This window comes from Cibotium barometz, chromosome 4 (assembly GCF_041138505.1).
Source record: "Cibotium barometz isolate CiBa-2024 chromosome 4, ASM4113850v1, whole genome shotgun sequence".
NCBI classification, from domain to species: Eukaryota; Viridiplantae; Streptophyta; class Polypodiopsida; order Cyatheales; family Cibotiaceae; genus Cibotium; species Cibotium barometz.
In genome coordinates this window covers 18,578,931-18,601,430 of record NC_141049.1, presented here as the reverse complement: position 1 = coordinate 18,601,430, position 22,500 = coordinate 18,578,931, and positions in this window count along the sequence as shown.

Below are 22,500 nucleotides of genomic sequence, written 5' to 3'. Positions count from 1 at the left end.
AATCCGGATTCGGACAGTTAGAAGTTGAGTATCTGGGACCCCAGTAGAGAATGGACCACACGGACTTGTGCTAGGAAAGTCGCTCTATGTCCACATCACTCCGTGCATGGATTTGGGCATCGCAATCAGTTCTCCCAGCGCGTCAAAGTTGGGTCCCGGCGAAGATAGTGCAAAATCGCCATAACAGAGTTTCAGATCCGAAATGAGTCCGAATCGCATCTGAACACAACAAGAAAGATCCGGGTTTCTTGCCACACATTTGTCCATGCATGATTCGAATTTCATGCCTCTTCGGCGCCGTTTGGGCCACGGTTGGAAATTTCCGCCATTTGGCATGCTCGTGCATTTTTTCGAGAACCCAGATTCGGATAGTTAGAAGTTGAGGATCCGGGACCCCATCAGAGAACGGACCACAGGGACTTGTGCTAGGGAAGTTGCTCTATGTCCACATCACTCCGTGCATGGATTTGGGCATCGCAAGCACTTCTCCCAGTGCGTCAAAGTTGGGTCCCGACGAAGATAGTGTAAAATCGCCATATCAGAGTTTCGGGTCCAAAATGAGTCCGAATCGCATCTGAACACAACAAAAAAGATCCAGGTTGCTTGCCACACATTTTTCCATGCATGATTTGAATTTCATGCCTCTTCGGCGCTATTTGGGCCACTATTGGAAATTTCTGCCATTTACCATGCTTGTGCATCTTTTTCGAGAACCCGGATTCGGACAGTTAGAAGTTGAGGATCCGGGACCCCATCAGAGAACGTACCACACGGACTTGTGCTAGGGAAGTTGCTCTATGTCCACATCACTCTGTGCATGGATTTGGGCATCGCAATCACTTCTCCCAACGTGTCAAAGTTGGGTCCCGGCAAAGATAGTGCAAAATCGCCATAACAGAGTTTCGGATCCGAAATGAGTCTGAATCGCATTTGAACATAACAAGAAAGATCCGGGTTGCTTGCCACACATTTGTCCATGCATGATTCGAATTTCATGCCTCTTCAGCGCCGTTTGGGCCACGGTTGAAAATTTTCGCCATTTATAGAGCTCGTGCATCTTTTTCGAGAACTCGGATTCGGGCAGTTAGAAGTTGAGGATCCGAGACCCCATCAGAGAACGGACCACACGAACTTGTGCAGGGAAGTTGCTCTATGTCCATATCACTCTGTGCATGGATTTGGGCATCGCAATTGTCAGGCAAAATTCTGTAAAGGTGTTTTGAGTCCGTGTACATATGGGATGCATGGTGTGCAATAAAACTTTGCCCTGAATGCCCTGGCAAGTGTAGAGACTGAATGGCTTTGGAGTGAGTTAGTGCATGCATTTTTCTTTGGAGAGCAGCTGCTGGAGATTTGAAGTTCTTATTATATGAGCTTTTTATTTGTCAAGAGGGTGTCTTGGATGTGTGCAAATAAGAGGTGTGGAAGAGCATGAGGATGTCAATGATAGGGTTTTGATGAGCCTCTGGTGGAAATGAATGTACATATGTTGGTTTATGTGGAGAGAGCCCAATTTAGACTGTAAATATTAAAATCTACAAGGAACGCCAGTAAAATATGAATTGCTCTTGTGCTTGAGTTTGGAGGGTCTTTCAGGTTTGAAATGGTCATGTTTGGTAAGTTGATGTAGCTGACGAAAGCTTGTGGGCAGCTCTGGTTTTGGAAGGTCCGGCGCGGCATGTTCACCCGGAAAGCAAGGTAATAAAGAAGATGAATGTGGCCTTTCTTGCGGCTTTGAGGCCTTAAGAAATAATAAATAATATAGTACATGTGGCTACCTTATAAGGAGCCACATGGAAATCTTTATGGCTGCCAGAGCTTGTTCGCCAACGTGAGCTCCAGAAGGTTGGCGAAAGGAAGTAGAGGCGGTGGCCACTGGTGAGAGGAGTCTCGGGGAGAAAAAAAGGAACGCAGAGGTCGCTCTCTGAGTTTTCAGCAAGAAGAGCTGGCTGGAGAGACCACTTGCAGAGGCTGGTGTTGGCGCTAGCTGGAGGCGCCCGGGTCATCGAGGAGACTTGGGGGGAGAGAAGAAGAGTGAACGAGGAGCTGTGTGTGAGTGCAAGGCTGAGGGAGCCGCCCTTGGAGCTGACAGTGAGCCGACCGGAAAAGAGAGAGAGAGAGACCATGATGTGGAAAAAGGTGGATGAGCCGCCTTGTGCAAGAGCAGAGCCTGGCTGGAGAAGATTGCGGGGACAAGCAAGTGCAAGCGAGGGACTACCTTGTAGAGGAGTTGCAGCGAGAAGGCGCAGCTGGGGCCAAGGGCACTGAGGAGCGCTGAAGTGGCTCGAGGAGAGGTGGTGAAGCTGAAAGTGGCCACATGTGTGGTCGCCTCGATAGTAGAGGCAGACGGGCTCGTGTGGGTGAGTTGCAGGTTGCAGATGTGTTAGCCGCCTCTGGAGGGCTGGGAAGATGAAGCGATGGCTACAGTGGCTAGAGAGGGCTCGTGGAAAGCAACTTGGTGGAGAGCGCTAAAGAGTTACACACCAAGCTGAAGGAGAACGCCATGTGGTCGCGTGGACAGAGGAGACTGGGAGAGAGAGAGCAAACAAAAAAGGTGTTGATGCTGGCTGTGGAGAAGAAAGTTTTTTCTTTGGAGACTTGTGCAAATAAAAGTCTTGGCTTGCCATCTGATAAGGACATGTGTGTTGGGATTTGTCTCTGAAGTGGGCCTTGCCATCTGATAAGGACATGTGTGCTGGGATTTGTCTCTGAAGTGGGCCTTGTAACTAGTGTTATGCAATAAGTCTTAAGCAACTTTTCTTTCCACTATACAAGCTTTGGGTGTGTGCATATGGTGTTAAGAGAGAGGGAAAATGGTTCTTAGTGTAAGTGTTGTGAGAAATGGGTATGTGGGCAACGAAATAAAGAATAGCCAGTCGTGGTGAGTTGAGTGAGTTGAGAATGAAAGGGAATCTAAAGGTTTTGAATTGAAGGTGCTGGTGTATAGTCTGGCTTGAATCCGTATGGTGTCTTGAGAGATTTCTGTTTCCAGCATAGTGCTGGTGGTGCCCCTTGTGTTTATTGTATCTTCCAAAGCTACTGGGTAGGTAGCTATAGAGGCATTTCTTCTTTTTCCAGCCTCCCGATAGTTTTTTGGTGCCCCTACTGAGGATAGCTCTTCTATTTTCTTCAGTTTACCACGGTGTATGCCCTAGGAGTTGAGAGTTTCAGGGAAGGTGTTTTTCTTGGGTTTCGAGGTGAAGTTTGGGGATTAAAATGATGTCTTATCCAGAGTTTTATGGTGGTCCTAATGAGGATGTGGCAGATTTCCTGGAAAGGATGGAGGTTGCATGCATAAGCAACCACATCAATGAGTCGGTACAGGTGTTGCGGCTACTGAGCATTTGCTTGAAAGGGGATGCAAGGACCTAGTACAAAGCTTATGAGGAGTCATTGAGGGTTGCTGTTCCACTTATTGATATGACTGAGAATGGATTAACGACAGCACTTAGCAACAGGTTCAAGAAGGTAGAAGACCCCGACAAGGTTTGGCATGAGGTGCAAGCTCTGACACAAGGTGAGTTGGAATCAATTGATGATTATGTGAAGAAATTTTCTTTGCTGTGGGAGACTTTATGCAACCAGGTACCTCCTGACATGATGAAGAAAAACAAGTTTGTAGCTGGGCTTAAGAGGAGTATTCGCTGGAAAGTGGAATTGAAGAAGCCCAGGTCTTATGAGGATGCGGTGGAAATTGCCAAATCAAAGGATTGGAAGTTGCAACGGATGAATCAGCTGGGGATGATTCCAGTTGTAGCACAGCCGGAGATTCGTAGAGTGGAGGCTACACCCATGAATGCAGTGATTGAGAGGATGAAGCCCACTGAAGCCCAGGCTATGCAGATGGTGCCACAAGCTAGTCAAGGAGTACCTATGGTTCCTGTAGGTTCTGATGAGGGATTGCGACAGGATATGAAACAGATGGTTGATCTTATGAAGAATTTGAGCTTAAATTTAATGGGAAGTATAGGTGGTGGACGTGGTAGAGGCAGAGGCAATAATCATGAAGGGGGAGATGGACAAGTAGGGTATGGACGTGGTTGCGGTAGGGGCCGTCGTTTCATCCCTACATGCTGGAACTGTGGTGAGCTTGGTCTTCTGAGTACAGATTGTGATAAGCCTCAGCGAATGGGTGGTGATATGTACCCACTACCTTCACAGTTACCTGACAGGTCAAATGATTATGGTATTGATATCATGGATCAAGCAGGCCCCAGTGGAATCACAGCTGAAGAGAAGGGGAAGGCAAAGGTTGTGAATGTTGTTACTCTGGAGAATGTTCAGGTGAGAGAAGAAGGGGATGTGATGCCCGTTGGCAAGCGCACAACGGATGAAAGAGAAGGAAAAGGGGTGGCTGGACCCAGCCATAAGAAGGGGAAGCAGTAGGAAGGAGAAGATGTGAAAGCTAAAAGGAAACAGAAGCCTCGTAGAAGGTTCCCAGGGGGATGGGCAAACCAGCTATGACTTGAAATCTGATTTGGTGAACAGGAAGGCCAACATCACCATTGGGCAGTTGGTGGAGATGGTGCCAAAATTGAGAAGGCAATGGAAGGGACTTGTGAATCCAATGGAAAAGGAGTCGGAGAAGAGGTCAGTCAAAGTACTATCTTTAGAAGAGCTTCCAGATATTTGCCCTATTGTGGAGGTGTGGAGTAAAGGTAGGAACCTTGGTCAGGCCTATATAGATGGAGGAGCTCAAATCTGTGTGATTACCCAATCATGTGTGGAGCAGTCAGGCTTGAGGGTGTCTGGGGTTTCTGGTTTTCGAATCAGGATGGCTAATCATCAAAAGGTAAAATGTCTTGGTATGGTAAAGGAGTTGGAAATTGAAGCTTTTAATGTCAAAGCTACTGTAGATTTTCATGTGATGCCTGTGGGTCTGGGTGCTTTTCGAATTATTCTTGGACGACCCTGGTTGCGAGTGGTGGGTGTAGTACAAGACTGGAGGTATGGGACCATTTCTTTGCATAATAAGCGGGGTAATAAAAAATCTTTTGAGATGCATAGTAGGAGATCTTTGAATGATGTGTGGGAGAGGCCACATGATTCGAGTGAAGAGGAAACTACCACCAGTACTTCTGAATCGGAGATGGATTCATCGACTACTGCTTCTAGTGAAGAAGAGGCAGATGTGGCTTTCCTAATATCAGAGCAACAAGGTAATGAAGATAAAGTAGTGCATGAAGTGGGTACTGGGAGGGAGAAGATACTTTGGGGTCATATGAAGTGATCGAGGAATTACTGCAGCCAAAGATAGAAGTGAAGAAGAAGCAGGAGCTGATTGAAGGAATGCTGAGTCCGGATCTCTTGAGTGGAGAAAAGGTTAGATATGTTAATATGTTGTCTCATTTTCCAGAATTGTTTATCACCTCTTATAAGGAGATTCGAGGATTTAAAGGGCCAGACTTGAGGATTGAATTGAAAGAAGGTGTAAAAATAGTTAGGCAGAAGCTTCGCAGGATGGGACGAGAACAAATGTAGGCCCTGAGAGAGGAAGTTGATAAGCTGTTGAGTGCAGGTTTCATTACACAAGTGGACACAGCTGAGTGGGTAAGTCCTACAGTGGTAAGTCCAAATAAGGATGGCAGGTGGCGTATATGTGTGGATTTCAAGCCTTTGAATGCTGCTACAAAGAAGGATTCTTACCCCCTACCTTTTTTGGATGAGATCTTAGATACTGTAGTTGGATATGAAAGGTATAGTGTTTGTGATGGGTTTTCAGGTTATTTCCAGTTAAAGCTTGCAGAAGAAGATCAATGCAAGACGACTTTCATTACACCATGGGGGTGTTTCTGCTACAAAGTTCTTCCTTTTGGATTGATGAATGGGCCAGCCTACTATCAGAAAAGGGCAAATTGGGTATTATCTCCTTTTTTGAACAAGTTTGTCAAGGATTTTATTGATGATTTTTGTATATACAGCTCCAGGCAAAAGCATTGTGATAGGTGGCTACAGTTTTTCAGCGTTATGATGAGTGTGGTGGTCAATTAAATCCAAAAAAGTATTTTTTGGCTCAACTGAGGAGGGTGAAGCTCTTGGGCCATGTTGTTTCAGAGAATGGTATTGATCCAGATCCTGATAAAGTCAAGTCTCTTCTTCTTCTTCCTACACCAAAGAATACAAGGCAACTGGCTACTTTTGTGCAAAAGGTGAAGTATATGGCTCGATTCATCTCTCTATCTTCACAGTTGTTATATCCTTTGCAGCAAGCAGCAAAGCATGATCCTTTGCATTGGACGGAGGAGTGTGAGGTAGTTTTCCAAAAAGTGAAAGAGGTGTTGGGTGCTATTCCTACAATGTAGGCGCCTAATTGGGAACAGGTATTTTATGTCAACCCTTCAGTGGTGGGTGAAGATGCAATTGGAGCTATGTTGTTACAGAAGGGGAAAGAATCACATTATATGCAACCAGTCTACTGTGCTAGCAGAGTAAAACTTGCTAGAGAAAGGTTGTTATCAGAGGTGGAACTTGTTATGGTTAGTGTGATGTATGCATGTAGGCGGTTCTACCATTACTTGTTGCCTCGTCCCTTTGTGTTTTTGACGAGCTACACTTTTTTGCCTCAGTTGATAAATGGCACAAATTTATCTAAGGCTATGATGAAGTGGGTGATTGAGTTGCAGGAGTTTACTTTCTTATTCTTGGTGGAAGAGAGTACCAGGGCTACCTTAGCTGATCTACTGACATATAAGGAGAGTCCTCTTCTTATAAAGGAGGAGACCATCGAGAAGCCAGTTGAGGATGCGGCTGAGTTGGTGAATGCACACTTATTATATTTTGATGGTTCTTACAGGAAAAGCCATGATGCAGCCTCAGAAGGTTTGGTGCTTTATGATCCACAGGGTTGCCTTGTTTTTAAGAAGGGTGTTAAGGTGGATGCACATAGCAACAATGAAGCGGAGTATCTGACTTTGGAAGTTGGATTGCAAATATGTTTGAAGCATGGTGTACACAGGATTCGCATTCGAGGAGATGCATTGCTTGTGGTAAAACAGGTATTGGGAGTTTGGAAGTCAAAGAATATATTACTCAAAGAAATGTGTTTCAAGATTAAAGGTTTGTTGAAGGAATTTGAAGCTTGGAGTCTTAAGCATGTGGATCGAGGCCATAATGAGGAGGCTCATGAAGCAGCCCAGGGAATGATTGGTGAAGTTTTTGTTCTTAAAGCTCATGCATCATTTTATTGTGGTAGGGAGAAGTTACAAGATGTTGAGGAGTTTTTGTTAACAGGGATGATTTCTAATGGTATTGAAAGATCAAAAAAATATGGTTTCATCAGGAAAACTGTAAGGTATATGATGGTTGGTGATGCTTTGTATTTGAAGGGAATTGACTTGATAATGCGACGGGTACCTTGGAAGGAAGAAATCTACAAAATTCTTAAGGAAAACCATGAAGGAGCATGCGGTGGACATTTTGCCTCAAAAATTACCTTGCATAAGGTATTGCATGAAGGTTATGTATGGCCAAGTGTACATAAGGATGTTAATCATTGGTGCAGGTCATGCAAACAATGCCAAGCTCGTAGTAGACGGATATTAAGGCCTGAAACGAGGAAGACAATTCTTGCTTATGATGTTTTTGAAAAATGGGGAATTGATGCTGTGGGACCATTGCCTATTACTAGCCGAGGGAAGTGCTACATCTTGACTGCAGTTGATTACCTTTCTAGATGGGTGGAAGCAAAGGCAGTGAAACAAATTACTGCGCTAAGGAGGTGGCAAAGTTTGTATATCAGGATATCTGTTGTAAATTTGGTGTGCCATTGGAATTGCTTTCTGATCAGGAATTATGAAGGATGATTTGGTATTACGTTATAATAGCAGGCTGGATAATTTCTTTCATAAGAAGTTCCAAATTAAGTGGGAAGGACCTTTCTTGGTGATGCAAGGATTTACAAATGGTACCTATCAATTGGCAGATTTAGATGGGACTTTACATGCTTCCAGGGTAAATGGATACAGGCTGAAGAAGTATTATGCACGTTTGATGGTGATTGTGCAGCATGCAGTGTCTGAAGATGTGATTTCAGATGAAGGGCAGTTTTTGGATATGGATTTAGGTCTTGAAATGCTTTTTACTACTGATCATGAATGATTCAGCAGGCTGGGGGTTGGGCAAAGTATGTCAGGTAAAATTTTGTAAAGGTGTTTTGAGTCCGTGTACATATGGGATGCATGGTGTGCAATAAAACTTTGCCCTGAATGCCCTGGCAAGTGTACAGACTGAATGGCTTTGGAGTGAGTTAGTGCATGCATTTTTCTTTGGAGCAGCTGGAGATTTGAAGTTCTTATTATATGAGCTTTTTATTTGTCAAGATGGTGTCTTGGATGTGTGCAAATAAGAGGTGTGGAAGAGCATGAGGATGTCAATGATAGGGTTTTGATGAGCCTCTAGTGGAAATGAATGTACATATGCTCGTTTATGTGGAGAGAGCCCAATTTAGACTATAAATATTGAAATCTACAAGGAACGCAAGTAAAATATGAATTGCTCTTGTGCTTGAGTTTGGAGGGTCTTTTAGGTTTGAAATGGTCATGTTTGGTAAGTTGATGTAGCTGACGAAAGCTTGTGGGCAGCTCTGGTTTTGGAAGGTCTGGTGCGGCATGTTCACCCGGAAAGCAAGGTAATAAAGAAGATGAATGTGGCCTTTCTTGAGGCTTTGAGGCCTTAAGAAATAATAAATAATATAATACATGTGGCTACCTTATAAGGAGCCACATGGAAATCTTTATGGCTGCCAGCTTGTTCGCCAACGTGAGCTCCAAAAGGTTGGCGAGCTCCAGAAGGTTGGCGAAAGGAAGTAGAGGCGGTGGCCCCGCTGGTGAGAGGAGTCTCGGGGAGAAAAAAAGGAACGCAGAGGTCGCTCTCTGAGTTTTTTGCAAGAGGAGAGCTGGCTGGAGAGACCACTTGCAGAGGCTGGTGTTGGTGCTAGCTGGAGGTGCCCGGGTCATCGAGGAGACTTGGGGGGAGAGAAGAGCGAACGAGGAGCTGTGTGTGAGTGCAAGGCTGAGGGAGCCGCCCTTGGAGCTGTGATAGTGAGCCGATGGGAAGAGAGAGAGAGAGAGAGACCATGATGTGGAAAAAGGAGAGTGGATGAGCTGCCTTGTGCAAGAGCAGAGCCTGGCTGGAGAAGATTGCGGGGACAAGCAAGTGCAAGCGAGAGACTACCTTGTAGAGGAGCTGCAAGAGCAGAGCCTGGCTGGAGAAGATTGCGGGGACAAGCAAGTGCAAGCGAGAGACTACCTTGTAGAGGAGCTGCAAGAGTAGAGCCTGGCTGGAGAAGATTGCGGGGACAAGCAGGTGCAAGCGAGGGACTACCTTGTAGAGGAGCTGCAGCGAGAAGGCACAGCTGGGGCCAAGGGCGCTGAGGAGCACTGAAGTGGCTCGAGGAGAGGTGGTGAAGCTGAAAGTGGCCGCCTGTGTGGTCGCCTGGATAGTAGAGGCAGACGGGCTCGTGTGGTTGAGTTGCAGGTTTGCAGATGTGTTGGCTGCCTCTGGAGGGCTGGGAAGATGAAGCGATGGCTGCAGTGGCTAGAGAGGGCTCATGGAAAGCAACTTGGTGGAGAGCGCTGAAGAGTTACACACCAAGCTGAAGGAGAACGCCGTATGGTCACCTGGACAGAGGAGACTGGGAGAGAGAGCAAACGAAAAAGGTGTTGACACTGGCTGTGGAGAAGAAAGTTTTTTCTTTGGAGACTTGTGCAAATAAAAGTCTTGGCTTGCCATCTGATAAGGACGTGTGTTGGGATTTGTCTCTGAAGTGGGCCTTGTAACTAGTGTTATGCAATAAGTCTTAAGCAACTTTTCTTTCCACTGGTACAAGCTTTGGTGGGTGTGTGCATATGGTGTTAAGAGAGAGGGAAAATGGTTCTTAGTGTAAGTGTTGTGAGCAATGGGTATGTGGGCAACGAAATAAAGAATAGCCAGTCGTGGTGAGTTGAGTGAGTTGAGAATGAAAGGGAATCTAAAGGTTTTGAATTGAAGGTGCTAGTGTATATTCTGGCTTGAATCTATGTGGTGTCTTGAGAGATTTCTGTTTCCAGCATTGTGCTGGTGGTGCCCCTTGTGTTTATTGTATCTTCCAAAGCTGTTGGGTAGGTAGCTATAGAGGCATTTCTTCTTTTTCCAGCCTCCTGACAGCAATCACTTCTCCCAGCGCGTCAAAGTTGGGTCCCGGCGAATATAGTGCAAAATTGCCATAATAGAGTTTCCGGTCCGAAATGAGTCCGAATCACATCTGAACACAACAAGAAATATCCAAGTTGCTTGACACACATTTGTCCATGCATGATTCGAATTTCATGCCTCTTCGGCACCGTTTGGGCCACTGTTGGAAATTTCTGCCATTTACCATGCTCGTGCATCTTCTTCGAGAACCCGGACTCGGACAGTTAGAAGTTGTGGATCCGGGATCCCATCAGAGAACGGACCACACGGACTTGTGCTAGGGAAGTTGTTCTATGTCCACATTACTGCGTGCATGGATTTGGGCATCGTAATCACTTCTCCCTGTGCGTCAAAGTTGGGTCCCGATGAAGATAGTGCAAAATCGCCATAACAGAGTTTCGGATCCGAAATGAGTCCGAATCGCATCTGAACACAACAAGAAAGATCCGCGTTGCTTGCCACACATTTGTCCATGCATGATTCGATTTTCATGCCTCTTCGGCACCATTTGGGCCACAGTTGGAAATTTCTACCATTTGGCATGCTCGTACATCTTTTTTAAGAACCCGGATTTGGACAGTTCTAGAAGTTGAGGATCCGGGACCCCATCAGAGAACGGACCACACGAACTTGTGCTAGGGAAGTTGCTCTATGTCCACATCACTCGATGCATGGATTTGGGCATCGCAATCACTTCTCCCGGCGCGTCAAAGTTGGGTCTCAGCGAAGATAGTGCAAAATCGCCATAATAGAGTTTCGGATCCGAAATGAGTCCGAATCACATCTGAACACAACAAGAAAGATCCGGGTTGCTTGCCACACATTTGTCCATGCATGATTCAAATTTCATGCCTCTTCGGTGCCCTTTGGACAAGTGTTGGAAATTTCTGCCATTTGCCACGCTCGTGCATCTTTTTCGAGAACCCGGATTCGGACAGTTAGAAGTTGAGGATCCAGGACCCCATCAGAGAATGGACCACACGGACTTGTGCTAGAGAAGTTTCTCTATGTCCACATCACTCCGTGCATGGATTTGGGCATTGTAATCACTTCTCCCAGTGCGTCAAAGTTGGGTCCCGGCAAAGATAGTGCCAATCGCCATAATAGAGTTTCGAATCCGAAATGAGTCCGAATCGCATCTGAACACAACAAGAAAGATCCGGGTTGCTTGCCACACATTTCTCCATGCATGATTCGAATTTCATGCCTCTTCGGCGCCGTTTGGGCCACTCTTAGAAATTTCTGCCATTTGGCACGCTCGTGCATCTTTTTTAAGAACCCGGATTTGGACAGTTCTAGAAGTTGAGGATCTAGGACCCCATCAGAGAACGGACCACACGGACTTGTGCTAGGGGAGTTGCTCTATGTCCACATCACTCCGTGCATGGATTTGGGCATCGCAATCACTTCTTCCAGCACGTCAAAGTTGGGTCCCGGCGAAGATAGTGCAAAATCACCATAACAAAGTTTCAGATCCGAAATGAGTTCGAATCGCATCTGAACACAACAAGAAAGATCCGGGTTGCTTGCCACACATTTGTCCATGCATTATTCAATTTTCATGCCTCTTCGGTGCCGTTTGGGCCACTGTTGCAAATTTTTGCCATTTGGCATGCTCGTGCATCTTTTTCGAGAACCCAGATTCGGACATTTAGAAGTTGAGGATCCGGGATCCCATCAGAGAACGGACCACATGGACTTGTGCTAGGGAAGTTGCTCTATGTCCACATTACTCCGAGCATGGATTTGGACATCACAATCGATTCTCCTTGCACGTCAAAGTTGGGTCGCGGTGAAGATAGTGCAAAATCGCCATAACAGAGTTTCAGATCTGAACACAACAAGAAAGATCCGGTTTGCTTGCCACACATTTGTCCACGCATGATTCAAATTTCATGCCTCTTCGGTGCCGTTTGGGCCACTATTGAAAATTTCTGCCATTTGCCACGCTAGACCTCAAATTAATTCTAGCTCCACCACATGGTAGAGCTAGACCTCAAAGCATTCTTGCTCTACAATGTGATCTAGGTAGAATACAGCTCTACCGGGTGGTAGAGCCAGATCAAATGGTACACAACTAGATCAATGCATTCTAGCTCTACCACATGGTAGAGCTAGGCCTCAAATGCAATTCTAGCTCCACCACATGGTAGAGCTAGATCGAATGCAATTGTAGCTCCTTGGTTCTCATCATGTGAAGTAGGTCTCTTCTTAAAGTAATTGGTTTTGTTGATCTGCATGGTACACAGCTACATCGATGAATTCTAGCTCCACCACATGGTAGAGCTAGACCTGAAATGCAATTCTAGCTCCACCACATGGTAGAGCTAGACCTCAAAGCATTCTAGCTCTACGATGTGGTCTAGGTAGAATACAGCTCTACCACATGGTATAGTTAGATCAAATGCAATTCTAATAATTGGTTTTGTTGATCTGCATGGTACACAGCTAAATCGATGTATTCTAGCTCTACCACATGGTAGAGCTAGACTTCAAATGCAATTCTAGCTCCACCACATGATAGAGCTAGACCTCAAAGCATTCTAGCTCTCCGATATGGTCTAGGCTGGATACAGCTCTGCCACGTGGTAGAGCTAGATCAAATGCAATTCTAGCTCCTTGGTTCTTGTCATGTGAAGTAGGTCTCTTCTTGGAGTAATTGATTTTGTTAATCCGCATGGTACACAGCTAGATCGATGCATTCTAGCTTCACCACATGATAGAGCTAGACCTCAAATTAATTCTAGCTCCACCACATGGTAGAGCTAGACCTCAAAGCATTCTTGCTCCAAAATGTGGTCTAGGTTGAATACAGCTCTACCGCGTGGTAGAGCTAGATCAAATGTAATTCTAACTCCTTGGTTCTCGTCATGGTCTCTTCTTGGAGTAAGTGGTTTTGTTGATTTGCATGGTACACAGCTAGATCAATGCATTCTAGCTCTACCGCATGGTAGAGCTAGACCTCAAATGCAATTCTAGCTCCACCACACGGTAGAGCTAGACCTCAAAGCATTCTTGCTCTAAAATGTGGTCTAGGTTGAATACATCTCTACCACGTGGTAGAGCTAGATCAAATGTAATTCTAGCTCCTTGGTTCTCGTCATGGTCTCTTCTTAGAGTAATTGATTTTGTTAATCCGCATGGTACACAGCTAGATTGATGCATTCTAGCTTCACCACATGATAGAGCTAGACCTCAAATTAATTCTAGCTCCACCACATGGTAGAGCTAGACCTCAAAGCATTCTTGCTCTAAAATGTGGTCTAGGTTGAATACAGCTCTACCGCATGGTAAAGCTAGATCAAATGTAATTCTCGTCATGGTCTCTTCTTGGAGTAATTGGCTTTGTTGATTTGCATGGTACACAGCTAGATCAATGCATTCTAGCTCTACCACATGGTAGAGCTAGACCTCAAATGCAATTCTAGATCCACCACATGGTAGAGCTAGACCTCAAAGCATTCTAGCTCTACGATGTGGTCTAGGTTGGATACAGCTCTACAACGTGGTAGAGCTAGATCAAATGCAATTCTAGATGCTTGTTTCTTGTCATGTGAAGTAGATGTCTTCTTGAAGTAATTGATTTTGTTGATCTGCATGGTACACAGCTAGATCGATGCATTCTACCTCCACCAAGATCGAATGCAATTGTAGCTCCTTGGTTCTCGTCATGTGAAGTAGGTCTCTTCTTAGAGTAATTGGTTTTGTTGATCTGCATGGTACACAGCTAGATCGATGAATTCTAGTGTTGCTTACCTTTCTAAATATTACAAATTTTATTCACTTGCAAAATGGTTTAAAAAATTTGAGTGGCATAGCAAAGGAATAGTATAATGGGGCATTGCATTTTTGACGTGACAAACCGATGCATTGGTGCAATAGAGTTCTTCACATCCTTAGTGTTTTTCAGCCAAGGGAGATTCCTTTCAAGGACTAGCAGATGTTCTTGATCTAGGTACACAAGCGACAATATTGGATACTGGACTTCTTTGTTGATATAGATAATGAAGATGTTAAAACTATCCCGGACATTGAGTTTCTAAGAATCAAGAAGAATCTTTTGATCAAGCAATGTGTTCGGAAGTATTGCAGAGAAGGCTGTAAGCTTGTTGATCTTTTTAGTAATGGCTATATCATCGAGCTAGGGCTAGCACTAAATAAGGAAGTGATTTGCCTAGTGGAGAGTATTGAAGATCAAAGAAAGATGGGAACAAGGCTTCTTGACTTTGCAAAGTCAAGAAATGAGCAACCAGTTCCGCCTATAACTAACAATCAAAGGAATACCACTGAAAGATCGAGACATGGTGAAGTTCGTTCAGCTCGAGATTTTTTGGATTTTGAAGACAGTATGTAACTTCTTAATGGGCTTTCCTTGTATCTTCAATACTTTGATTTGGTGATGTTTTGACTTGTTATATCCTTGGTTCATTTTTTAGTAGTATTTAGTTCTTTTGATTTTATACAATGCTTTTATTATTTTTGTAGCTCTCTCCAAATTGGGCTTTGGAATCTAGAATCACCAAGTTATGGATCCTAACATGTTCATTGACAAATTCACTTTTTACATAACCAATTGGTGAATTTGGAAAGCCTAGTGATCACACAATGGCCAGCTGGTGAATCTGAAAATCTTGCTTATAAATCTAAGATGATAGAGCTAGAGATCCTCTCATTTACTTCAATCCTACCCTGTGGATCTCAATTTCAATAGGTCTACAATTTGGTGGAGCTAGCTACCTCTTCAAAGTGGTGGATCAAGAATCCATTAAAGTCTAGCTACCTCTTCAAAGTGGTGGAGCTAGGCCAATGCACCCCCCCAAAGATAGTTTTTGCAGAGCATCCATTTAAGCCTAGCTCTACCATATGGTAGAGCTAGGCCAATGCATTTCTAGCTCCACCACATGGTAGAGCTAGGTCAAATGCAATTCTAGCTCCTTGGATCTTGTCACGTGCGATGAGCTAGAACCCATTGAAGTCTAGACCTAGAACCTATGGAAGTCTACTGGCTCCACCCATAAAGAAGCTATCTTGATCCCCAACTCAACCACGTGGTAAAGAAAGACTTATAAATTCTAGATCTACCATATGGAAAATCTAAAACATCTAAAATTTTAGCTTTACCATATAGTTGAGTGGTTTGTGTTTCTCACCTCCACCTACTCTTGGTGCTCAAGGGCGGATCTCAAGGCCTACTTCCAACAAGAGCTCCCTTGCAAACTGGCTCTACCAAATGGTAGAGCTAGAATAATGGGTGTATTGGGAAATCCATTTTAAACCCTCCAATTCTAGAGTGAGCAAGTAGAATTGATAATTGGTATCCAAACATGATTTCCTTTTACATTATACCAATAAACATGTGTTAAGAGTGAGTGTTACAATTGTAAATTCTTGTAGTTTGAAAGATTGTTGAGTCAATGTTACTTTTTTTTCTTTTAGATCCCAAAATTGGGATAGTAGCACCAAGTGAAGTAGCTACGGAATGCCACAATCAAACTGTGGATGAGAGCTTCTCCCACACATTCAGTGATGTCCATCCAGAAGGTTTAAAGAAAAATGCTGACAATGAAATTGGGGTACCTAAATCTCCAACAAATGAAGCAATGGGTGAGAGTTTCCAGCCCGAAGAAGAAGTACCAAGAAGTACCGACACTGCTATCTCCAAGAAATCAGTGTTGACAATTGTGTTGGACCTGAATGGTCTACTACTGAAACATTGTCAACAACAACCATCTATTGTAATGAACAAGACGAAATGAACAAGAATTTTAAAAATTGACATGGTGAAGGTATCCTTATATACACAACCACTACAAATTAACATTATTAAGGATAGAAAGAGTCTCCTTGGAGTAGGATGCACTTTGTCAAAATTACGATTATAAATTTTCATTTTGATGAAGCGTATTCTACCAAAGAAATAATAAAACTTTTGCATTAACAACCAAAAGATAAAAGGATAAAAGGAGTCCCCTTAAAGTAGGATGCACTTTGTGGATGCATAAGAGGAGTCTCCTTAGACTAGGATGCACTCCATCTATGAATTTATTTATTGTGTTAAAAATTGTTCATTGCAAAGATACACAATTGAACAGTCTGCTCCCAAAGTTGGCCAAATGACAAAGACCCTACAAAGACCATTTACATTCAATTATAAAAGGGAGTAACAAAATGTGCTAATATCATGGGGGTGTAATTTTGATTTTAAGGGGTTCTAGCTCCACCACATGGTAGAGCTAGAATTTTGAGCTAGCTCTACCATGTGGAGCTACAACACATTGAGGAGGATTTAAAGATTTTTAGATCCACCACTTGGCCATTCTACAGTCCATAAGAAACCAAGATATACCAAACATTGATACAAGAGATTGTATATTGAGAGTCCCCTTAGAGTAGGATGCACTCTCCAATTTTAAAGCTTCATTGTAATGAACAAGACAAAATGAACAAGATTTTATAAATTGAGGTGGTGAAGGTATACTTATATATACAATCGCTACAGATTAACATTATTAAAGATAGAAAGAGTCTCCTCGAGTAGGATGCACTTTGTCAAAATTACGGTTAAAAGATTTCATTTTGATGAAGCTTATTCTACTAAAGAGTCCCCTTAAAGTATGATGCACTTTGTCAATAGATAAAAGGAGTCTCCTTAGAGTAGGATGCACTCCATCTATGACTCCATTACAATAAAACATTGTAAATGAAAATGAATTTATTTTTTTGTGTTAAAATATGTTCAATGCCTTGCAAAAGGCACACAATTGAACATCACGCTCCCAAAGATGGCCAGATTACAAAGACCCTTTATATTTTATTATAATAGAGACCATTTACAAAGACCATTTACATTCAATTACAAAAGGGAGTAACAAAATGTGCTAGTGTCATGGGGGTGTATTGGTTGAATGAGGTATTGGGCTTCTTTTTAAGCATGTTCATTTTGTGTACTCACATGATTGTTGAACACATTGTAGTAGCTATCATCGAGTTTCAATGTATTCTTGTTGTTGTACAAAACATGGACACCCCAAAAGAAATGAACTTTTTTGAAGAAAACTCGTGTAGTTATTTGTCTGAAATGGACAATGTAGCGAGATATTTGCCTTGTTGCTCATATTGAGGTGTCTAGCATGGCTAGCAGTCCAACGTCAATCACTTTATCTCTTCACTTTAGATCTAGCACTTGTCTATTATAGAGCTGAAAAGGATTTCTTGATCCATGACTTATCCATTCTAGATCCTGTTCCACCACTTGGACATTATAGAGCTAGACTTCAGTGGATGCAAGCTCCACCGAACGGTAGATCTAGACTCAAAATTCTAGTCGTATTGTATGACTTCCATAGGTTTAGGTCTACCACACATGGATACTAGCTCCACCATGTGGTAAGGCCAAAATTCCATGAAGAGACCATGGCTGCTACCTCCACCACATGGTGGAGCTAGAGGTCAATAAGATACCACATGGTGGAGCTAGCTAGCTCCATGAAATTATACAGCTAGACTTCAATGGATGGTAGCTCCACCACATGGTAGATATAGACATAGAATTCTAGCTCTAGCATCCCATATGGTGGAGCTTGATTTTAAGGGATTCTAGCTCTACCACATGGTAGAGCTAGAATTCTGAGCTAGCTCTACCACGTGGAGCAAGAACGCATTGAAAGAACCAAGATCTACCATTTTTTCAATCTAGACCCCCAAGTAAAAACATTGATACAAGAGATTGTATATTGAGAGTCCCCTTAGAGTAGGATGCACTCTCCAATTTTAAGACTGTATTGTAATGAACAAAGACTAAATAAACAAGAATTTATAATTTGACATGGTGAAAGTATCCTTATATACACAACTACTACAAATTAACATTATTAAAGATAGAAAGAGTCTCCTTGCAGTAGGATGCCCTTTGTCAAAATGATAGTTAAAAGACTTCACCTACTCTACTAAAAAAAAATAATTAGCAAAGTTTGACCAAAAGATAAAAGGAGTCCCCTTAGAGAAGGATGCACTCCATTTATGACTCAATTATAATAAGACATTATAAATGAACATGAATTTATTGCTTGTGCTAGAATTTATTCAATGCTTTGCAAAGGCAAACATTTGAACAGTATGCTCCATAAGAGGCCTGATTACAATATCATATTTCAATATATGGACTTTTATTACATTTAAAAAAGGCCAAATTACTTGCATCCTCTACATTTGATTATAATAGGGACAAACAAAATGAGCTTCATGGTGGTGTATTACTTTCATGATGCCTCCTCTTGTTGCTTTGCTTGATTTTCACTCTCTGCTTGCATCTCTGCCTCAGCTTCAGCCTCCTCTTGTTGCTTTCTTTGAATTTCAAGTTGTTCTTGCCTCTCTAAACATCAGCCTCCTGCTGTCGCTTCCACACCTCTGCCTTTTTCCTATTCTCTACTTCCAATTTCTCTTCTTCAAGCCATTTCTTCATCACATCATCTGAGAATTGGTTAGGTTTTTCTTCAAAGGCATTATCCCATGTATACTCTTGCCAATCTTCATTCTGTATCCATAAAAACAACCAATTTCTTAAATCTTCTGTCAAAAAACTATACCTTTCCTTGGAAGGTTGATAGTACAATTCTGGGACTATTAACCAGGTTCCTCGCTCATCTTTCTTAAACACCTTATAGTAGCTATCATCAATTATCAATGTATTTTTCTTGTTGTACAAAGGATGGAGACCCCAAAAGGTCTCAAGCTTTTTAAAGAAAACTTGTCTATTCTGCACAACCCATGTGGATTTTGAACAATGCTCTTATGAGAGAACACTTGTAAACTTGGGCTTTTGTTGTGGAAATATTGTGTAAATTATTCCAGAGAGCTTAGTTCTCCTACATGCGCTCCAAATAAAAACATAAAAGAATTGAATACACCAATCTAAGAACTCATGTGCATCCTTGTGACATAGGACATAACGATATTAGTTAATTGGGTATTTTACCAACTCGTTGCTATAAGGAGGATCTAAGAACTCATGTGCATCCTTGTGACATAGGACATAACGATATTAGTTAATTGGGTATTTTACCAACTCGTTGCTATAAGGAGGATCCTTCTCATCATATTGGGTTTCGACAACATGGCACAACAAACCATTGAGGTTTAGAATAATAGCCCTCCTATCATCCTCTTTGCGTAGGGGTACGCATATTGGGTCAGACAAATACCATGTCAGTATGATAACCCCCTCTCAGAGGGATGCACAAAGCGCAACCTTGCATCAATTTCCCGTAGACGATCAAGACGGCGCTGAACCAACTATCTTCGTACACTCTAGATTTTCTTGGACATGTGACGTACTAATGCTCTGTGATGACGAAGAAGTCGCCTCTTCCAATTAGAATCAATCACATGACCTGAAAAAAATGAGCATGCTTAATGATAAAGGTGGGCATGTGGAGGGAAGGCATGTTACAACTACTCTTATGCAAAGATAGATTTTAAACAATTACAAAACAAATGTGACTATGCACGCTAACATAAACTATATACTGTTCCAAAATGTTGACTTTAGTTGCATTCCAAAATGATCCAAGATGCAAAGACTCTTTCCATTTGATTCTAAAAAGACGCGACAAAATGTGCTAGCAGGTATCAGAATGTGGTGAAATTAGAATGCATTGATCTAGATCAACCACGTGGTAGAGCTAGAATGCACTGTTCTAGCTCAACCATGTGGTAGGGCTAGAATATTTTTGAATCTAGTTCTACCATGTGATAGAGCTATATCAAAGTATTCTAGCTTGATCCCATGGCAAAATTAGAAATATTTGAAGTCCAGCTCTAGCACGTGGTAGAGCTGTATCAAAATATTTTAGCTAGACCCCATGGTAGAACTAGAATGGTTTGAAGTCCAACTCAACCATGTGGTGACGTGGAAGAGCTAGAATGCATTGATCTAGCTCTACCATATGGTATAGCTAAAACGCTTTCAAGTCTAGCTCTACCATGTCGTGGAGCTAGAATGCTTTGAAGTCTAGCTCTACCATGTGGTGGAGCTAGAAGGCATTGATCTAGCTCTACCATAGTCCAAATATGTAGGAATTAAAATCATAAGACAAAGATCAAGCTTCCATACATTTTCAAATTAGGAGGTCCCTTATAGTAGAGTGCACTCCAACATTTATAGAAGAGTAATACATTTGCCACTACTTTAAAAACAGGATAAAATTTCTTGTCAATTATTTGCCACTACTTTAAAAACAGGATAAAATTTCTTGTCAATTCATGATTACAAAAAGATAAAATTCCTCCCAAAAAAATACAATCCTTGTGACAAATGGCTTCTTTGAGTGAATACTCCTTGGAACAATATCCTTGAAATAAATCTGCAAGAAACCATCATAAATTAAGTTTCTTCATTGTGAATACAAAATTGTTGTATAAAATCATGTATTTGGTTTTAATTATCATTTATGTTGGGTAGCACCTTAGTTATTTCTATCCCGTTGGAGAAGATTATACTCATTTAACACCTTGTTTACGAAAGCCCTTGCATTGGCTGCCTTCAACTGCGTTGTGGTAGAACCCAATTTTCTAGCTAGAGAAATCACTTGTGGTCCCCTCATGCTAGCAATACTGACTCGTTATTTTGCCATAATTTCTATTATCTCTTCTCTTTTGTTTTCATATTGTCTCGCTAATACCTCTTGATTGTTGACAAACTTTTGTATAATCTCTGATAGTGGTAGCCTATCTGTGTAAATTGTCTTCTGTGACAAATTTAAATTACGCTTTTTCCAAAAATCTACCACACCTCTGTATTCATTTTCATTGGATACTGGAGATTGTCCGTAGCGATTAGAGCCAATGATCTCACGCACATCTTCACTCTCATCAAGCTGCAATAAGTAAGGGTGCAGCTCACATCAATGAGAATATTGTCAACCATCTTTTCTTCATCAAACTTTGCAAGATATATACAATTATTATCAGGAGAAGCACATCCCTTGTATGGAGAGTCATCAATAAGAACCGTTCTACGAGCATCACAATCAAAACATGAAGCGATTTTTGATAATGGCTTGAACATTGCCTGAACTGTTGGATTATCAGGTCTAGCTATTTTACCACTTTTATCCTTCTCGCAAGCCTCTTGATCCCAAACTACAAAAAAAGGCAATATCTCTCCTGCTCTCTTGTAATATTCTCAATATTTGAAGAACATTACTCTCTGTCGTCTCGCTGTTGACCAGATTCCAACATTAATATTTTTTAATAAAATCTTCAAGAATTGGATACATCCTGGCCTTAGTACAATATATCGTTTTGAATCCATTTGAATAGATTCATGTATTGTTAGGGCATTGTGATGAGCTATGGTGGATCAAACACTAGAATCAACATCATTAACAAAGTGATTAGCAAATAATTAGGATATAATTAGTGGGTAATTAGAAAAAAGATTAATGTAGGCATGGATACTCAAAAACCAGCAAATTCTCATTAGGGCAATGCCTCAATTTATAGAGTTTACATCAAGCATCAAATCCCACTGATTTCTCCATGATTCACTCCACCTCTTTTCCCTGATTCTCTCCACCTCTTCACTTTTCCCAGAATATCTCCCAGAATATCTCCACACTTCCTAAATCTTCTCATGCTACCCTTTATTCTCTCCCAGTAGATTCTTCTCACCTTTTCACAGGTTCTTTCACATTTACATCTTCTCTTTTACAGCCTCTAACCAAGGGCTTGTTCCCCCACACACCCTATTCACTTGTATATTTCATTACCTCCCCTCGAGTGAATACTCTCTAGCACATCTGGACCCTATACCAAGTTTCCCTCTTACTTGATAGCCCGTAACCAGTGCCTCAAGTCCCTAAACTCCATAGTCCTTGACACTCTCTCTCTCTATGTGTCCAAGGCTACTATAAGTGCCCGCGACCTTGACTAAAGTGCTCACACATACATCTACCACGCGGCCTACATCATCGGTGGCTCAAAGGTGGTTTTACTTTGTTGGGGCAAGTTACATTGGGTTGTGGGGTCTCTCTCTCTCTCTCTCTCTCTCTCTCTCTCTCTCTCTCTCTCTCTCTCTCTCTCTCTCTCTCTCTCTCTCTTAGAAAAGATGATCCGACTCCCAACTCAGCAATCACAGTCTTTGAGTGGACCAGGAGAGTCCTCATCTAGTGGTTCAGTCGCTAGACCATGGAGTGGCAGGCTGTGTCATAATACCAGTCCTACAAATGTGATTAGTACATCACATAAAGGCAAAGAGAAAGTGATTGAGCCCCTTAGTATGCCTGACATTTCTAGAGGGCATTCTCAGGTTGATGGAGAGTCTAGTGGCTC